Source organism: Dermochelys coriacea, chromosome 2 (assembly GCF_009764565.3).
Source record: "Dermochelys coriacea isolate rDerCor1 chromosome 2, rDerCor1.pri.v4, whole genome shotgun sequence".
In the NCBI taxonomy this organism is placed as follows: domain Eukaryota; kingdom Metazoa; phylum Chordata; order Testudines; family Dermochelyidae; genus Dermochelys; species Dermochelys coriacea.
The window spans coordinates 95,516,110-95,536,772 of record NC_050069.1 but is presented as its reverse complement, the minus strand read 5'-3'; the positions used below and the strand labels follow the sequence as shown (position 1 = coordinate 95,536,772).

The following is a 20,663-nucleotide window of genomic DNA, read 5'->3' as shown; positions in this document are numbered from 1 at the left end:
ACCAATATAAATCTTTAATCTAGCAACCAGGACTACTATACTGCCGAGGAGTTTATGCAATTGCACATTCTGCACCCTACTTTTATGCAAAAGAGGCAGAAGACAAGTAAGCAAGCTGATATCAGGGATTTATAAAAAAAAAAAAAAAAGCAAAAAAGCAGCTCCCAGTGTGTGTCTTAGGGTCATTACAGATTCAGGCCAATCTCCTACACCTACTATATATACAATGTTAATTGATGTTGATAATGATGACCCTGAGGCACTGCAAGATCCTGAAGTGCCTTCTAAATCATCAAAGAAAGATTAAGTTATGTTAAGTATGTAGTAAATTAAGGCCCTGAAACATAAACCCTTGTATTAGAGGCCCAGTATGAGGCCTAAGGCCTGAGCTAAAGTAATGGTCAAAGCTTTGCTAACATAAAGCAAAGTTAAGCTGTGAGCCAGAGGCAGGCCCTGCTCACAGATGCTCACAAGGAAAGGGCTGATGCTGCAAAAATACATATACCTAAAAGGTACTAGACACTAGAGATACCAGAACACTCTGATACTTGCACATTCCACACACATAACAAGGAACAAGCTAACTGATCCTAAAGACAGGGGCAAAGGGGAAGTATGATGGATCGAGTTGTTTTGTTTGAACCAACATATACAAGGTGAGAGGCGGTACCTTGTTACATAGAGAGGTTGTACCTTGCTACGTAGAGGGGTTGTACTTTGTTACATAGAGAGGGTTGCTCCTCAATATGTCAGGAGTAATGTGTAACTTGTTTGTATCTGTGTACAAGAATGCATCCCTGGGGTAGTGTCTCTGTCCAGCCTAGGGGGCAGTGGAGTGTCCCGCCACTGACTGAGCTGTGTCCATTGTCAGGGAGCACATATGTACTAGCAGAACTGATCCGGGGAGCTAGAGACTGTGTTTCATTTGGCAATAAACCTGACCGGGTGCCTTCATACCTTATCGGAGTCTGTGGTCATTGGGGATTCTCTCGGGGTCTGAGTGAGTTATTGGCTTTACTGAAGGTTAGTGACCTGCCTACAACAGGGACTCCAAGCGTTGCAGTCATGGAGGCGGGGAACCCAGCACACCGGAGCTCTGCCTGGGACGGAGTCCAACAGAGGGGCAGGCAGTCAGCATTAATAAGCACTACACAAAAACAACTCATGAATATAGAATTAGGTACTTCCCAAAGAGGGAGGCTTTCCGCTACCTGGCGAAGAGCCATGTAAAGCAGCTGTGTCCTTCAATAACTATCTATATCCCACAATAACAAAGCAGCTGTGTCCTTTGTCTCAAGAAAGCAGAAAATTCCCTATCTAGGCCATAACAAAGTCTTCCGCAGTCCCTCACACTCCTCCCCTCGCTTTCTCGAGCGATGTCAAGGACCATGAGGATACAGTGCAGAGGGGAAACCGCGCACAGCACTGGGAGACTAGGCCATGGCCGCAAAGGCAGCAAAAAATACAAGCCAAGAAAACGGAAAGAATACATAGACGCGTCTACATTGTATTGGGCGGGACCCAAAGCATACAAACCTGTATATGTAATAGTCTTATCAATTGTCTTCAGTAAGGAATAGTGCTGGACGAGGGTCAGGTCTGTGCAGACGCCGATGAAACAGGTCTCCATCATGGCACCCACGGCATACGTATGCGGTAAGCAAAATGACGTTGCATTAACAGCACTTTGGGCTAACACCAACCAGGTATTCATGGAGCAGGTGGTAGCTCTTGCAGTGGTGATTCTCATAAGGAGTGCCGCGACAAACGGGAGAGTGAGACCATGCGGGGATAGTCTTCCCCTTCCGGGAGTATGTATGCCCATCCTTCCCCGGTGGTGAGGACTATGGTGGCCTGCGACTCCCGCTGCGGTACCGTCCACCACACATTAGCCAATACGTGCCACTCGGTCTCGCTCAGGGCGCTGGTTTCTAGACCTACGGGAGGTAAAGGGAACAGATTACACAGGGCCTCCCCTCGCTCCCATTGCATCAGCCGCTGCATTCCAGTGGGCCTCGGAGGTTTTAGCCTTTGTGTGGGCATCTACATGTTGCACGGCCAGAAGGACTCATCGGGCATAGTGCAGGAGTTGCTGCCAGAGCGCCACTCCCCACAGGGACTGGCCTGCAAGTTCCCAATCCTTCACCTCCCACGCAGTTATCCAGGTCCGGAGGCCCTTGTATAATACCCAGCTGTCCATATCTATCAACGCCAACACGTGTTGGACTCCTCCCTTTGGCCAGCGAATCGCTAGGGGTACATAGGGGTGTCGGTCCCCCGCCTCCCTCCCGTGTGTGGCCGCCGCGACAAATGGAACAGAGGACCTGCCATTCCCTCAATATGGGCATGGCACTTTCCACTCGGCTGGTGGAGCAGAGGGCTCTGCTGGCTTGGTTCGCTCCACACTCTTCTCCCCTTTTCCTACGGCACTACGTTTGGTAGGGGGCAGCTGCATCCATCGCTTATATAAGTCCGCCGTTGGCTTTCCATTGATTTCCTCGTGAGAGACACCAGTCTGCAAGAGATCTAGCCACAAGGTCTTCCGGGGCACCGGCAACTCCCCTTTCTCCTGTCCCCCGCCTTGCTGCCCCTTCACAGCCCGTATGGCTCTTGGCCTAGCACCCACCAAGATGGCCTCCAATTGCATAAGGTGGCTGCCAAGTCTCCCACGCGTCCATTCTCTGCCATGACGACTGCAAGGGGGGAAGGTTTTAACTCATCGGGGCCAGGCGTAACACTGTGGCTTTAATCGATTTTGTCACTAGTACATCGTCCGGCCCCATCTCCCTGCCCATGGAGACAGCCCAGGCCATTCCCAATTGACAGAGAGCTTGCACCCCTTCTGGAACGGTCTTCCAGGGGCGCGCCTGTGCTTCCAATTCCCCCACCGAGGGGTAGGCCGCCTCCACTGCAACCGCCAGCCAGCGGTACAAAGAGGGGCTTTCGATTTCTTGTCCCCCAGCCTGCGGCCACGGCGGCTTTGCCAATTGTGCACATACCTGAGTGTCTTGCGATAGGACCCCCAACTGTTGAAATTCATAAGAAAGTAACAAAACCGTGTTACCTGCATTGTCCCAGACCCTCACGAGCCACTGCAGGACGCTCTCCCGGGCTCCTGTCGGAACGTCTTCACAATTTCCTGCAACTCACTTGTTTTAAATGTGTGGACAACTTCTGGTTGTAGGGCGCCTCCTTGTACCCGCAACTCCCAGACCAGGCACGCCAGAGCCACAACAGGGGACTCCTCCCCCACCCTTGTCTGAGGATGAGGAGTCCCAAATATTCCCATCCCAAGTCTCGGGGTCCCAGGAGGGGGCAGCGGTCACCGCGTGCACCTGGCCAGTGGTGATTGACTGCCGCTCGCACCTAAGGCGCCTTTTATTCGCTACCCGGGCAACCAACACTTCACAGCATCGTGTCAGCTCCTGGGCGCGCTCCACCTGGGAGGTGATGACTTCTTGAGCCCCGGCATGGGCCTCCGCCTGTTCCATGCATTCCTGAGTCTTCCCTTCCAGTGCTCGCTGTAAGCGGAGCACCTCCTCGTCCTGGGCCCAGACGGGCGGTCGGCAGGAGCCACCCTAGCTCCCCCATCGCCCGCCTCTCTGTCCCAGAGCGCCGGTTCATAACCATTGTAACCCCTCTACCAGCTGCACGAGCGTGAAACTCCGGCCAATCCGCCAGGGCAGCCCACCCAGCCATAATCCACGCTACCGGCCCCCAGCGTTCCGTCAGGGGCCATCCTGGTATGCGCTGTAGGGACAGTGACGGCTTCTCCACTTCCCCTACCTTCAGCCAAAGCGGCATCGCTTCTCAGAGTACCCTGCTCGCTGTGCCAAATGTTTTGGAGGTGCTCGAAGCACCACAGGACTGGCAGGAGTACTCTGAGAAAAACGAGGCTTACACACAGCTGTGAGTTATTGGCTTTACTGAAGGTTAGTGACCCACCCGCAACGGGGACTCCAAGCGTTGCAGTCACGGAGGCGGGGAACCCAGCACACCGGAGCTCTGCCTGGGACGGAGTCCAACAGAGGGGCAGACAGTTAGCATTAATAAGCACTACACAAAAACAGCTCATGAATATAGAATTACGTACTTCCCAAAGAGGGGGGCTTTCCGCTACCTGGCGAAGAGCCATGCAAATCAGCTATGTCTTTCAATAACTATCTATATCCCACAATAACAAAGCAGCTGTGTCCTTCGGCTCGAGAAAGCAGAAATTCCCTAGCTAGGCCGTAACAAAGTCTTTCACAGTCCCTTACTTTCAGGGTGTAACCTGCATGCTGATTGTGAGTGATCCAAGTTGAAAGACAGAACAGCAAAGCATTGTGAGGAAACCCAGGTTGCAGGGCATGGGTGACACAGCCCCTCACTTGTCTGGATTGCACCCCAGAATGTCACAATTCTATATTACATGGGATCTAATCCTGCAATGTGAGTCACTGCAATGTACCCCTGAGCTTACGCCCAATAGTATTCAGTGGGATGTCACACAGGGGCATGAGTCCTTGACAGAAGCTCACGCTTTGGGGGTAGTGCCAGGAACACTGTTTAAATATGACACATAACATATCAAACTATCTGTCTCTTTGATGTGGTAATGCTATTTTGGTTTTGTACTATTTAGGTTATCTAAGACTAACCCGATTTTTTAAATATTGGAAAATTGTTAGTCATTCTGTATTTAAAATTGTAACTTAGAAAATGTAATTATTGATTTTTGTCAACATACCACTCTAGGAAAGCCTTGTAGTAATTAGTAAATTTACATAACAGTCTGTTTTCATTCTGTAATCCCATTACAGAAAAAATTCCCCCATTCTATTTTCTTATCTTTCATACTCCTTCATGCATAGTGCAGTGCCATACTGTGCATTGAAAGATTATTGGTAAAATTATAATTACATTTCAGAATTTAATTTTTGCCAACAAATGCTTCTTAGAGCTACATTTTATCATGCTGTTTAAATATATCTGAATAAAATCACTGGACAACATTCATTATGAACCAAGCTCGTTAAGAACTTAATTTGTATTTATATAATTTTTATTTATATAATTAATTTCCAGTAATTGGAATTAAAAATAAAAAGTGGTAGAAGGTGCCTTGCTTTTTAAGTGGTATTTATTAGTATAAAGCTAGTATGTCACATGCGGTCATATTCTTACCAGATTTCTGAACAGGATATAGTGTAAACAGCAACCATTAAAGACAGACATGTTAGCATCAGCATCTGAATTGTACAGAACAATATGCATATACAATCTAAGATCCTGCAGGGCTACATAACTGATACTTTTTGTTTATACCTATTTGTGACTCAGGGACCTCATGGTGGCACCTTGCGGGGGGGAGGGGCTGCACAGAGGGTGCATAGAGTTTTACAGGGATCCTAGGGTCAGATATATGCATAATAATGCATTCATGTGACATGTGAGGTCTCTACTGAGAGAGCCCACTGGACATCATAATCACTGTGAAATGTATGCATATATAATATTTATGGAGGTATGTATCTATATTGAAAATTATGTCCTTAAGGCAAGTAAGCAGGAGGTGACATGTCTTGGACAGGTTCCTTTCTGCCAGGGGGTAATGTATGCTTATTTCCTATCTTGTCATTGTGTATTGTGTGTTTCAGAATATATGCCTATTTGCACAATAAACCAGATGCTGACTGAGGGATTACAAAATCTACAAGAAAGAAGTATACAGGACAAAATTACCAGCAGGAGGGTATCCTGTTTCTGAAAAGGGCAATAGATTGTTATGATATAGCTCAAGATAGAATACAGACAGCAAGGTTTTTCGTCGAGGAGTCCAGCTGGTAGAGTGACTTTTCTCATGATTGGAAGACCACAGCCAAGACTGACTGCAAAATGTTGGAAGGACTTTGGATGAGCATTGCTCTGTGAGACATGAAAGAATCTAGTTAAATAAGTCTAGGTTCTAGAATGTGAACTATGATTTTATTTTCTCTGTTACCTTTTGTTTCTAAAATTGCTACTTGCTATCACTTGTATCTCTGTACTTGTTAAATAAACTTCTACTTGTTTTCACTCTAAACTTTTCTTAGTGTTATGTGTCAAGTGGAGTGGTGATCTGAAGAGAAACTGGTAAAGTGGGATATATAGCAGTGATCTGAACACTCTCAATTCCAGTGGAAAAGGGGCTGGATATTCTAGGGAGATACTCACAGGGCATGGGGGTTGGAGTGTGCCTATAACTCACCTCGAGAGAGAGAGCAGCCTAGAAGGCAGTGCTTGTGTTGTCCAGGGCCGGTGAAGTTAGGGAACTGATCTACGATAGGTACAGACAAACTTCCTCACACTAAAGGCTGGGGATAGAGAGAAGCCTCCCAACCTTAGGTACTCCCAGGAAACGTCACACTATTACATTTAAAGTAAAGTAATCTGCTAATTTTTTTTAAAAACAGCTACTGAATTCTGCCCCCCCCAACCCCTCCCCCCCTCAGGAAACAGCTGTGGAAACTATGAAAATTGTATGGCACTTGCTAGCAAATGTTGACTTATTAATGATTACTGTTTATGTATGTATAGTCATTTACACCACTGCTAAGTGAATCCAAAGTAGGTGTGAAGAGCTACTAAATCAGAATGTTTTATACTTATTTTCTATTAATTGTCAATGGAGAATCAGGCCCACATTAATTAAATTTTAGAAATCTGATTCTTATTTACATCATTCTGGCAGTGTAATGAGGCCAAATTATATTTACACCGCTTTCCATAGCCTGAGTGGTGTACAGCTGCCTTAGTGTAAATGAGAACCAGGCTCTAAATTGCTTGCGTCTGTGAGGCATCTTTTATTTCCCTATGGCACTAATTTGGGGACTCATTTGCCATCAGTGTGCATGTCAGTGATTTTAGTGGATGTTATATGACATAACAAGAAGAGAATGAAGTGCTCAGATCTCAGACTGATGTGCATAGCAATGGTTTCAAACCTGAAGCTTAGACACATAACTACCCCATCACAGTATAGTACAAAATACAATACAAAGTTCTTTAAACAAGAATAAACTGGCATTGTGAGGAGACTGAAAATAAGAGATATACAACATGCCTGAATGGAACAATTTGAGCATTTAATTAAATGCACTGACGGGGTGTACCAGCCCTGCATTGGACCACTGGGGCGGACCAATCATCGTGGACCCAGGTGGCCATGCCCCCTTTTCTCTGCTGCACATGCTCCAAATGGAGAAGTCAGATAAAAGGAGGCAGCCCAGGCCAGTCTGTGGTGGTACTGGTACTGGTACTGGTACTGGTACTGGTACTGGTACTGGTACTGCAGGCTCTTGCAGAGGTACTGCAGGTAAAGCCCAGGGACTGGGACTACCTGCCAGATGACTCACCAGCTGCGGAGCCCACTGTGGAAGCCAGACCCCTGCCCATTGAGGAAGCTGCCTAAACTATGCCCCAGCCCCAAGAGACGGGAGGCCTATAGACTCATTGTCTGCTTGCTGATTTGCCCTGCCCAGGGGGCTATTTCCCCAGGCTGTTCTATTGTTTGCTGTCCCAGCCAGGAGGCTGCCGGGTTATAGACTAATTGCTTACTCTGCCCCACCCAGGGGTTGCAGCCTGCTTGCTGCTTCACCCTGACCAGGGGCTAATTCCCCAGATGGTTTGATTGTTTTGCTGCTCAGAATCCACAGATTACCCATTTAGGTGATCCCATCTGGGGGTTGGGCAACAGTTGGCAGAAATCATCCACTTAACGGGGAAGCCCATGACTGGGTGGCGGAGTGGACCACCCCCATACAGGACAGATGGAGGTGTCCCAGCTCGACAAGCAAGGCCCCCACCTGTCACATGCATGATCATTTGAATACAGGTAACATGATGTAATTTTGAAATGCCTTGACCTCGGTTTTGAAAAGTACTTTTCAGCATTCTAGATGTTAGTGGAATTCCACTGGCTATTTCAGCTTCAATTCTGGCACAATCAACAGACTGGCATCTTGAGATCTTAGCTCTCAACAAGAATATGAAGAGAGAACAGCTTATTAAGGTGAGATTCCAAGGACATACAAGGTCTTGTAAAGCAGAAGATATATTTTAAAATCAATATAAAACCTGACCGGGTGTCAGTGGAAGGGACTCAGCTGAGTTTATCTAAATCACATCAATAATATTCTTACCCTGTGAGGGTCATAGATTGTCCATAATGACATCGAAAGGACCAAAAAACAGTAAACTATGGACCTGATCCACTAGAGTTAATGGATATACTCATGTGCTTAAAGTTAAATATGTACTTTAATGTTCTCTGCTAGACTGGTGCCTATAGTTTTAGAAATAAGCAAGACACAACAAATATCTAGGAAGCAATCTAGGTGAATATAATAATTACTGCTTAGATTGCAATATGCATCTTGTTTATTATCATGTGACTATCATTACTTGTGTGTCAATTCTGTGTCCTTGGCATCAGGTTCCTAATCCTAGATACTGTTAATATATTACTAATTAAAGACTCTTTCATATAAGTGCCAAGAAGACAACTGGCATCATTTCATTTTTTTCAATGTTGTTTTTCATTCAGCTAATCCAACTAGTACTACTGGACATATAAAAGACACTAGGCCAATAACAGGGCTATAAGATATTGGAAGATTCATGTAAACTGGTGTTTCTTCTGGATAGAAATGAAAGCCTGGATTACATAGACAAATCAGTGTAGCTAAATGCAGCACACAGATAACAAAGAACAGGAGATTTGTGACAGTACCCATGAGACACCCCAATTCATATTAGACATGGCACAGAAGGCCAAAAATGCAGTCTGCATAAGCCAAGATTTAAACCTCTCTAAATCACTGCCTAGGAACAACTCACCTCCTTTGATGACCTCTAAAATTGGTCAGGGAATCCTATTGCTGAATTGATGGTAAATAACTGAGTTAAAAAATATCATCTGACAGTGGATGGAGGTTTGGGAATTTGAATCCTTTTGAAGAATGATCAAGTGTAGGAGGTTTGCCTGAGAATAATGCAGTGTAAACAGGACACCCCCAACAAACCCAGGAGAGAAAAACTAAATGCACTTTCAAAAATAACTAAAAAAAAATAAATACCATTTGCAAATATTTTTGTAAGAACCATTTACACTACTGTGGATATACTTAACACTAATGAGAATATATTTTAACCACATGCAATTATGTTAACAGTCTCATTTGCCTCAGAGATATTATATGTTCCAAACAACATTGGTAGTACATTTTTTATAGGGTGAGATTTTTCACAACCATTTTTTTCTTTCATAGTTTATTTTGGAAAAAGACATATGAAAATGAGTAGGTTGGAATGCTTTTGAAGTTTGTGTGGTTGCCTGTGTGCTCTGACTGGCTGCTAGACCCTCTTCCTAGCAAGTCTTTGTTAAGGACAATATACAGAGCCAGAGACTATAGGAGGCCTTTTGTTGCCTAGCTACCACCCCAGTTGCCGCAGGCCACTTAGCAGAGGTTATGCTGGAAATGCTGTGGCGGCAGCAGCAGCAGAGGGACAATGCAGAGCGGCCCCACAATAAGCCAACAAAGACTGATCCTGGCCAGGAAATTGGCAAGTTACCTACTTGCCTTTAATAGAGGACGACCCTGGAGAGATCACCCTAGGTTCTAGGCCTGAGGAGCCCTCACCTTTGATTAGATGTTGTCAGTGCCCAAGACAGGAATGTCTATGTTTTATCTTGACATGTAACTGCTTAAACTGATATAGCTAGGGTATTTACAGTCTTTTCCTTTTCTGACAATCTAGTAAAATATCTCTTTACCTTAGCTATGAGTCTAAGTGCTTGTTGAATACAACAAGGTGAGAACCACGTGGGCCAGCAGTTGAAGTGCCTTAAGTGCTCACCTCTGAGTCATACTGATTGTGTAGCTTAAGAGGTTTGGTGTACCACAGCACTGAGAGGTCATATAATTACAATGACCTTCAGTGTATATGCATACACATCACCTACCTATCTCTCCTCTTCCTAGCAAGTGTTTCACCAACAGCACCAGGATGAGGTGGAATCAAAGCCCACACATTCTATAGGCCACATATCCTGAAAGGAGTGTGAAACTCCTGACCTCAAAGAAAGGAGCCCCAAGCCAAAGAGAACTAGAGCTGAATGCAAATGATTGACCACAGAGACTCTCAACTAGAAGGATTCCCTAGAAGCAGACAAAGCCATTAGAACTGAGAGGGCCGATTACCTTAAATATGATAGCCTAACAGAGCCGAAGCCTTCACTTCCATTCTATGGGAGGCACTTTCACACAATTCAAGGATAAATGGGACTACACTGGTGCTGCCCCTACATAAAAAGTAAGCCAGAACTAGGGCCATTTTTCAATAGGGGAGTGATTTGGACCCAAGGACCATTGCAAATCCACAGATAATTCCTGCTCTGGAACCTGTAGTGGTCTTGAAACAGACCCTTTTCAAAAAGAAAGATCTGAAGTCTCTTTCAGCACTCACTGAGATGTGGTGCCTCATACTTCAAGATGACGTATGCTCTGCAGCCTCAATAGGATCCAAGGAAGCACTGGTGCTAGGGTACAAATAAATTGAACTCTGCAGTCCAAGGGGGGGAAAAATGCAGTGGCTTCCTCCTGAGTTCTAGATAATTTGCATCTATGGTTGATGCCTAAGTGGCCTCAAGTAGTTCTGCTCCTGTGAGTGATTCCATGGCTCTTAAGGAAAGGGAAATGACAGCTAGAAGAATGATTTGCAGATAAGATTTCATGAAAGAGAAAAAAGTTCTTCATGACTCAGACAGGTCACTTGGATTAAAGTGCTTAAATTAAATGGATTAGCATAAATGGATGAGTTTGCCAAGATTTGTACACTACTTTGATAATATATAAGCATCATATTTGCCATTAAATAGCCTATGTAAGTCATGCAGAAAACATTCTTCTCTCAGAGAGTTAACTAAAGAACCATCCTTTTATTGACAGTCTCTCTTCAACTTAGTTCTTATATGAAACAATATTAAGCCTTAACCATTAAATTTATTTATGTATTATTAATTATTATTATTATTTTATTATTATTTTATGGCTTCTAAAGAGTCTTGCATTTTCCCATTCTGGAGTCTAAAGGCCTGATTCTGCTGCCAGTTCCACCAGTATAAATCAGGAGCAGTTCCCTTAACATCAGTAGATTTACAAAGGTGTGAGAACAGAGTCTGGCCCTATTTGTCTCTCATGTAGAACACTGAATATGCAATAAAAGTAATACAAGTTGAAAAGCACTCCTTCAATAAGTGGAACATCCCAATATCCCATTATTTAAATGACCCAACCACAGGAATTAGTGGGATGGGGGAAATCTGCAGGTAATGTAATATCCCTAGCACATACTGAAGTCATTTGTTATTAGCCATACAAACTGCTGTAATAAAAAAGCGTGAGGTGTTTAAATTATGTAATTGGGATGGCACGGCAGATATGCAGCCAATATTCCTCAGAGTACTCAGAAGAGAAGGCATGTGGGCTCCTAAAGAGACCAATAAACCTGAGACCAAAGGAGAAATTTCTCTCAGTAGATATTAGATTTGGTAAGCATGTATGGCAACCCCTAAAACTAATGTCAGTCCCTAACTTCTAAGAAGATGTTCTCATAAACTTCATTTTATTTTATCCTTCCCTGTAGCGAAGCTTCCCAATAGCAAGAACATATCTACTAGATCATTTTTAAGTATGCAGTCTCTGTATATCCAATTTTCATTTCATGTTTCCTATGCTGTATGACTTTGACCTTCTAACCAGTGATAATAAATGCTATAAACCATTTGACTGCATCATATTTCAGGATGCACCCTCTGAAAGCATCTCTCCGAAGCACATTACTAGTCCATTATGGACAGATCTGTTATGACTCCATTAGCCTGGGCAGAGATGTGAATAAAACCAGACCCTAGAGCATAGTAAAACCATTGTCTCATTCCAAGACAAACCAAAAAGATAGTACCACTGAGTTGCAGCCTTGGATGTTCCTTAGAGCTTCGGGGTGAGAGCTAAATGGACAAGGTTTCTAGGAGAGAAGTATGTGACTCCCTCCCAGAATGCAAATATCAGTGACAATAGTTTGGAAGTTTTCTTGCATACTTTCAATCCAGTGCCCAAATTGCATTCACTCCTGCATAATACCCGTATAGGTTTTTTTAATAATATATTATTAGACTGCCTCATTCTGATGATGTGTTACAGTGATAAATCAACAGAGTGTGCTGCTGTTCTGATGAGCTGTTGCTTCAGTACACCATTGAAGCTATCATGCCACTGATGTATTAGTAACGCATACTGATGGTGTGTTATGCAAAAGATGGCGCTGCCCAGGGAACAAAAGGTTTAGGAGCAGATTCAAGAAACAATTACAAGATAAAAGTCAGCCAGCATACAACATGCTATAAGGATGGCTACACTAAATCACCTTTTCTTTCTGTGCTATTTCTGGTATGATTGCCCTTTTCTTTTGCAACCATGAATTTGTGGTAAAGAGGGGAGAATATAGTTTTGGAAATAATTATTTCAGCTGACGCAAAAGCACTAAAGTAACAAAACAGTTGCTTTCTTCACAACCTTAACCAAACTATAGATGTTAAGTTTAGATTTAATCTATAGGGCAACAATACAGAAGGAAGCATTTACAGTAATCCTGATTTTGTCCTGAGATGCAGCTAGATGAAGAAGCAGAAACACAATTTTATAGATTTGGGTCCTAGTGCTGTAAGACTTACATGCTTAACTTTATGCATTTAGGCACATTCAGCCTTTGCAGGATAGGAGATTTAATTATTACATTCTAAAGGCCTAAGACAACCTTAAAACTGGGGCTCTGATGTGGATAAAAACATGACTTGTGAAAGGTTACCAGAAACAAAAAAATATATTTCAATGGTCTTTAATAGAGGTGGAAGATTAACTTAAATGGAATAAACAACTAACCATAGAACTGACTCTGCGGTCAAAATGCAGTCCTTGCTAGGACTGAGCAGAGAACTAGATTCTCATGACAGATGAAATGTCACAACATTTTACAATTTTAATTTCTCCTCTTTTTATGTTGGCAAGATTTCATCTTTGTCTTTCAGGGATATCCACAAAAAGAAAAGGAGTACTTGTGGCACCTTATACACTAACAAATTTATTTGAGCATAAGCTTTCGTGAGCTACAGCTCACTTCCTTGGATGCATTCAGTGGAAAATACAGTGGGGAGATTTATATACATACACAGAGAACATGAAACAATGGGTTTTATCATACACACAGTGATAAATGTATGATAAAACCCATTGTTTCATGTTCTCTGTGTGTGTATATAAATCTCCCCACTGTATTTTCCACTGAATGCATCCGATGAAGTGAGCTGTAGCTCACGAAAGCTTATGCTCAAATAAATTTGTTAGTCTCTAAGGTGCCACAAGTACTCCTTTTCTTTTTACTAATGTTGTGATTCCTTTTCTACCTGAACCTATTTTTGATTTCTGAAAGGGAAATCAATGTCAGTTTGAGAATGAAGATGTCATTTCTGCAAAAAACATGTTAGCCCCAAAAAAAGTCAGGGGTTACACAAATAATTTTAGAAATTTACAAATTACAGCATCCCGGAATTTACTCTTCTCTAGAAACCTGAAGCCATAAACCCCAAAGGACAGAACCATCAGAAACACCTACAGTCCATAATGGCATTCTAACTGAAAGGGAGGGAGAGTCGATTTCCCTCTCTCTCTGATGGAGTTCATCTCCCCATGCTCTTGTCCTTCCCCAGTAATACTTATCCATCCTTGCTACAGACAATTGTCATCCCTGGTTCATAAAGAGGGTTTGTTTGTTTCTTTGTTTTGCCTCTGACATTAGCCAGATCACACTAAAAATGCTCTTCCTAAGGAAGAAACCCTTGGACACCCATACAAGTTTGCCATCCCCTCTCTGAAAATCATCTAGGGACAAATTCTATCTGTCCTGTGCAGAGATGCACAATGATTCAGGGCAGGGGATAGCTAATAGTAGGCACAATATCTCTTCATGCATTAGATAGTATTCTTTGTGCTGCTCCTCCAAGAGCAGTGCATCTTCACATCAATCCCCAGCAATGTGCCTTTTTTGGCACAATCAAGCCCATTATTTGTACTCTTATACACCTCTGGCACTGCTTATGGAGGGCAAAGGTGTCTTTATGCTACTTGTACTTCTCCCCTGGATCCTATGGTCAGCTGGGGGCCAGTTGAGCCCAGGCATAATTTATAGCAGTGTTAGGGAAGTTCTAAATTGCACCCAGTGGCAAAAGCTCCCTAATGGGCTATTCTGGCAGCTCGGTATTGCTAGGGTACAGCGGTGCTCCAATCAACCTGGCTGTGCCTCTGACATTCCCCTCGCACCTCTCTCCATGCCAGGAAAACAAAAGGGGCTGATGAGGAGTAGCTATGCTACTTCTACACTCAAGGATATCCCACTTTCTCCAAGAGAATCACCAGGTAACTTGTTATGATGGCTTTCAAGCAGCTTTGCACTGTAGGATTAGCACAAAGCAGCTAGAGAAGGGACTGGTCTTCAGTATAAATTTTAGGAGAACTGTAGAAAGATATAAAAGAGCCATACCACCTGGAGACTAATTCAGAGATAGGAGTTTTATGGGATGCTCGAACTTATTCATTACTTAGGGCCTCTAAAATCCTAAAACCACATCTGACTGTATTAACTAGAAATGGTCAAAAGTCAGAATATCCCTTCTATGAAAAATTCAGAAATTATGGAAAAAAAAAAAACCTGTTCCATTTCAGAGTGAAGAATAGAAACTGAGATTTCACACACACAAGGGAAATTCTGGAAAAAATGTTTAGAAATAATTGAATTTTTTAAAAATGTTTGAAACAGAATTGCACCTGGGAACCCAAGCTCTTAAGCTCCTGGTCCAGCCACTTGTGATGTTTAGATGTTGCTTGTAATTATTAGAATTGGGAGCACTGGCTTTTGGGAGTCTGAAAGGACAGAAAACAGGAAGGAGGGGGGAGCTGAGAGGCTGGGAGAAAGCTACAGTGGGTGCAGCAGCAGCTTGGTAAAGAGGTTTCCACTTTGAAAATAAAGTCCTGTTGAAATTTGTTAGTACCTTGCCTGGTTGATACAACACCATGGTTTTCAGGGCTTCTAGGTTCTTCGCTTGCTGATGGAGACCTGGGAGCTAACAAGTCTTGGGAACCATGGGTGAGCCATGAGGATGGGAGCCAGGGCCCCCTGGGCTGCCATAAGCCTGGCTCACAGTCAGGGAGGCTGGAAGCCCAGGAGGACCTGACCCTGGAGCAGTTTGCATAGAGGATTGCTCTTGATCCAGGGACTCTGGAAGGTCCCACTCTGAGGCAGTTGGTCAGGTGGGCTGCCAAGGAGCTGAGCAGGTGAGGTGGCAGGAAACCAGGCAGATTTCTGATGGAAACTGCCCAGCAGGAAAGTTTCAAAACCTGCCTATGTTCCATTGAAGGACTAGTCAGAAAATTTCCAACTGGTTCTAGTACTGAGGTTCAGTTTGGCCCTAATATTCCTTTGAGAATGTTACATTCATAGTCCATATAAACTGAGGTTTTATCATCTATGAAAAGTGTTTGAAAAACAGTGTTATGATAGAAAGCAGCATATTCAGAGCTTCGTGCACTGATTCAATAACAAACATAAATTGTACATGAAATTCCTACACAACACTTTAAAATTGTCTCACAGATATTAGTGATGGGTAACTTCCTCCCCTTTTCTTTGCAAAATTCTAGCCAGCATAAACAGATGGAAATTGTTCCATCTTTGGTATTGGGGAGATTTAGCACAATAAAATTGAACATCATGCTGATACTGAACTGTTTGCTCTGCATGTTACTCTGGAAAATTCACAAGTATCTATTCAAATACAGGGAGTCCTTAGACTTACAACATCCAACTTACGTTGGATGCCACTTATGATGTTTTTCAATTGATTACCCGTTTCACCCCATGACACTTGGTTTTTCCTTATGATGCTCAATTTGCATAACGTTTGCTTGAAATCACTTTCTGCATTATACTGGTATGGAGCTGGAAGGGGTCACTTCTGATTGGCTTTAAGGGTAGCTTGTTGCCAGGTAGAGTGGCTGCTTGTTTTTGATTGGCTCCTGGTCCTGGGCTTAGCCAATCAGAAAGCTTAAATAGTGATTGGCTGAGGCTCAGCACCTGTGCCATTCTCCCTAGCTTTCTGAGCCTGTGTTGCCAGCATTCTGAGTAGCATGTGAGTTTACATGTTTATTTGAATGCTGTTTACAAAATACATTGATGTTGCAACATTAGTCATCGATAATTCATTTAGTACAAAAATCTTGGTTATTGTGGTGAAAACAGTGTATCAAGCCTTGGTTCAGGAACCAATCCCCTCTTCATACCATTTATTCCTATGGGAAAAATGGTTTCGACTTACAACGTTTTGACTCACAACACAATTCTGAGGAACGAATTGTGTTGTAAGTTCAAGGACTCCCTGTAGAATGAAGAGACTCTTTAAATATTTTCTATAAGAGGAGGAAAAAATACAAGATTTTCTATAAAGAAACTACAAATCTGTACCTCACTTGGAGAACTTAATCTACCCAACCTTCATTTATACAACATCACATTCAATATGATTCTTACTGTATATTTATGAGTAGTTCTCAGTTATTAATCATGTCTCTTTATGGATCCTGAAACATTCAGAGCCATATACTGTACTTCCATAACACAACCTAACCTCATGCCCATGTATGAAAGAGAACTCCAGTTGTCTTATAGAAAATAAGCAAATGCTTTGCACACATGCTGCAGGCATAACGCTAAGACACCAATTTGCTTCCAGCAATTTTATTGGATGGATCTTTGTCTACAGATTGGCTTGTTTTATGGCATGTGGTATTCTAGCATATAGTATTCACTCTTTTGTGGACATACTGGCAAATAAAGTGAAATCTTCCAATAGTTTCTCAGTAAAGATTTCTTTTACTATAGATCTAATGAAAGTGACTCATTTAAATAAATACTACTTTGTTGCCAAGAGTAAAATTCCCACTCTGTTTCCCATATTGTGTGTGTGATGGACTATCTTATATGATTTTGCATATGTTGAAATGTACCCAGGTTTTGGAACAGACATCAAGACCCTAATGATATTATTGTTGAAAAAAGATCTTGGAATGAATATTACTCAGGACTCATAGGCTTAGTATGTGGTCACTAAAAAATCCATTGTTGATCCACGGCTCAAGACTGAGTTAATCATATACAATATAATTCACAGAGGACCTAGGAGTTACAGTGGACGAAAAGCTGGATATGAGTCAACAGTGTGCCGTTGTTGCCAAGAAGGCCAATGGCATTTTGGGATGTATAAGTAGGATCATTGCCAGCAGATTGAGGGACGTGATTGTTCCCCTCTATTCGACATTGGTCCCCTCATCTGGAGTACTGTGTCCAGTTTTGGGCCCCTCACTACAAGAAGGATGTGGAAAAAATGGAAAACGTCCAGCCAAGGGCAACAAAAATGATTAGGGGACTGGAGCACATGACTTATGAGGAGCAGCTGAGGGAACTGGGATTGTTTAGTCTGCGGGAGAGAAGAATGAGGAGGGATTTGATAGCTGCTTTCAACTACCTGAAAGTTGGTTCCAAAGAGGATGGATCTAGACTGTTCTCATTGGTAGCAGATGACAGAACTAGGAGGGTGGCGAAACACTGGAATGCGTTACCTAGGAAGATGGTGGAATCTCCTTCCTTAGAAGTTTTTAAGGTCAGGCTTGACAAAGCCCTGGCTGGGATGATTTAGTTGGGGACTGGTCCTTCTTTGAGCAGGGGGTTGGACTAGATGACCTTCTGAGGTCCCTTCCAACTCTGATATTCTATGATTCTATGAGTGTTCAGAACTCAATTGCATCATATGAGTATTATGCAACGTGTACAATGTTGTAAGTGTAAGGAAAATACACAACCTTAGATTATTCTATACTAGTATGACTCTTTTGGGGTTACTATTGTGAAACTAAACCTTATGACACTTGAGTTCACTATGAAATTGATTTATTAGCACTCCTCTTTATTCAGGTTTCAGAGTAGCAGCCGTTTTAGTCTGTATCCGCAAAAAGAAAAGGAGCTCACTTCCGCTGTAGCTCACAAAAGCTTATGCTCAAATAAATTTGTTAGTCTCTAAGGTGCCACAAGTACTCCTTTCCTCTTTATTCAGACTTTCTTTAAATTCTCTGAGTAGAGACACATCTTTGGCAAACACTGTTTGTCTGTTCTCTAAGCCAAAGTGAAAAGAGATACTTCCTAAGAGCTGCAATGGCTGTCAAAAGAATAATTTTGAAAAAAACTGGAAATCGAAATCAGCACTCTAAAGAGCAAGATCCTCAACTACACCTTATCCCAACTGGGGATATGGCTTATGATTTAGTAAAGTCTAGAGATGAAGATTTACACACACACACATTTTAACACTCGTCTCTCTCTCTCTCTTTATCTTTTGAATGGCAAAGTCTGGTGATATAGTATTAGCTCACAGACATTAAACAACTATGAAATGTCTACATTATATGATCTGTTATTTGCATTTTATAGCTGCACTGTGTAAGAATAGTCCCTACAATATAAATGCATTTTATTTAGCATATGATAAAATATTAATTATATAAATAAATACAATGTCCTCTTTAGCAGGCTGATGTTCCTCAATGGAAAATACATTTCTTTGATTGATTGCTACTGCAAGGCTTGATTCCAGTCTTTTTCCTCTGTCTGTGCGCTGAACTCCCTTATTTTATATTCTGGTGATATTGACGTTATTAGCATGATGCTGACATGTGGTGTTTGAAACAAAAGTTTTTGAATTATTAACGAAATTACAAGGGTAGAATCAGATGATTCATTGGAAGCTGGAAATCTTAAAAAGACCAGTAGCTGATACTAAATTTTAATGAGGTCCAGAGTAACACTGGAATGCACCATTTCATTTGCCATTAACCTTTTTGATATGCTGCTCTGAGGTCTTTAACTTCTTCAAACAGGTGCCCTTTAATGACAAAGACAGGTGACTGTTCCATTTAAGTGAACATGCTTAACAGAAACATGGCAGTGGAGTGAAAATCATGGGGGGAGGGGCTAAATATGAAACAATATAGAAGGTTTACAGATCACTGAGGACAGGAAGGGGGAAGACGCGTCCTATCGAGATAGATGAATCTGGACTCCTTGGCAGAACTGCTCATATATAGAATAGATAGAATAAATTGCTTGAAATTAAAGATAACGAAGAGACTAATGATCCATTTCTGTGAGGGGCTGAGCATTCTCAGCTCCTACAGTTCCCTATAAAAACCAAATCTAACAATAATGTAGGAGAGGACATGATGTGGTCAAGAGAGCTCAAAGTTAGGTGGGCCGACAAGTCTTGAATTCTAACTCTAGTTTTGTTCTTGCCCATCTATGATCCTTGGGCGAATCATTAAGTCCCAGTTAATCAATGTATTTTCAGCATGTGACTCTTTAAAGCATGTAAGCAGTCCTATTTGTCACATTTCACTTCCCTGGCTCTAGTGAGTCTAAAGAGAGAGATGGTGGATGTTCCCTCCATTGTAAGGGAGTTTCAGCTATTCTTTCACACAAAGGCCAGATGCTCACAACCATGTGCATATGCATCCATCAATCCCAAAGGCAGCTGTTCTCACTGCTTAATACTTGACATCAAAAGGCTGCCCTAATCTGATGTTGGTCTATCTCCAAAATTCCATAGATTCTCATTTTGCATTCATTCTGTTTCTGTTTAGGAAACTGGCTCCCAAGTATTTTTGGTGGAGCCCCTTAGGATGAATTGCTGCATGGGCACTCCTTCCCTTATCCCCTCCTACCATCTCCTGACACATTTCCCACCATCTGTCTTTTTTCTGTCCATTTTCTCTCTAGATTCTTCTTTTATTGTATGTTTTCTTTTTTCTTCTTTCCTCCTCCCCACCTCATTGTCCTTTACTACATATTATTATTTAATGACACAGTCTTCCCCCAGTGTTCTTGGAAGATTATTTCACAGTCAACTACTGAAAAAGTTTTGTTCAACCTACACTTTTGTTTTCTTAGTTTCATTCCATAACTCCATGTTATATCACCTTGGGCCACTATAATCACTTGCTTGCTTTCCTTAACTTTTACACCTTTCACCTTCTTTTAGATGGGGTCAGGGACCTTAATTACTCAAAAAAAGGAAAGAATCATGAAGTCAATATTTTTTTAGAACAGAGGATATTCAGAGGGAATCTCAGTCATTACACATAGATTAGTTGTTAGATGGAATCAATGATCAAAAAGCAGCAATAGGAACAATTAGTAAAAAAACCCACAAATGTGCAATAGAGTTAGGTGCAATATTTGGAAGAGAACAAATTATTATGGAGAATAACTGCTAACTCCAGGGAAGCAATCAAAAAAAGATGTGCTTTCTGCCTTTCTTATGTCCTAAAACCTCCTATACATCTATGTGATAATGACTGCTGACTTAATTGCTTGAAGTTTCAGTTTCTAACTGAGGTCAGAACTTCTGGGCTTTGTATTAGTTTATTTATGGAATGATGTAAAAGGTCTTTGTGAAGGTGATTTTTCCAGACTCATTAAAGATTTGA

General features: G+C 42.3%; 1 long non-coding RNA gene across 1 annotated transcript; it reads left to right on the top strand.

Moving 5' to 3' along the window:
* Positions 1 to 222: 222 nt before the first annotated feature.
* On the top strand, positions 223 to 19,844 carry LOC122458461. The gene is made up of 4 exons (XR_006278518.1): positions 223 to 321; positions 6,259 to 6,268; positions 14,721 to 14,725; positions 19,834 to 19,844. It is a non-coding gene; the product is annotated as an uncharacterized LOC122458461 (long non-coding RNA).
* The last annotated feature ends 819 nt before the right edge of the window (positions 19,845 to 20,663 follow it).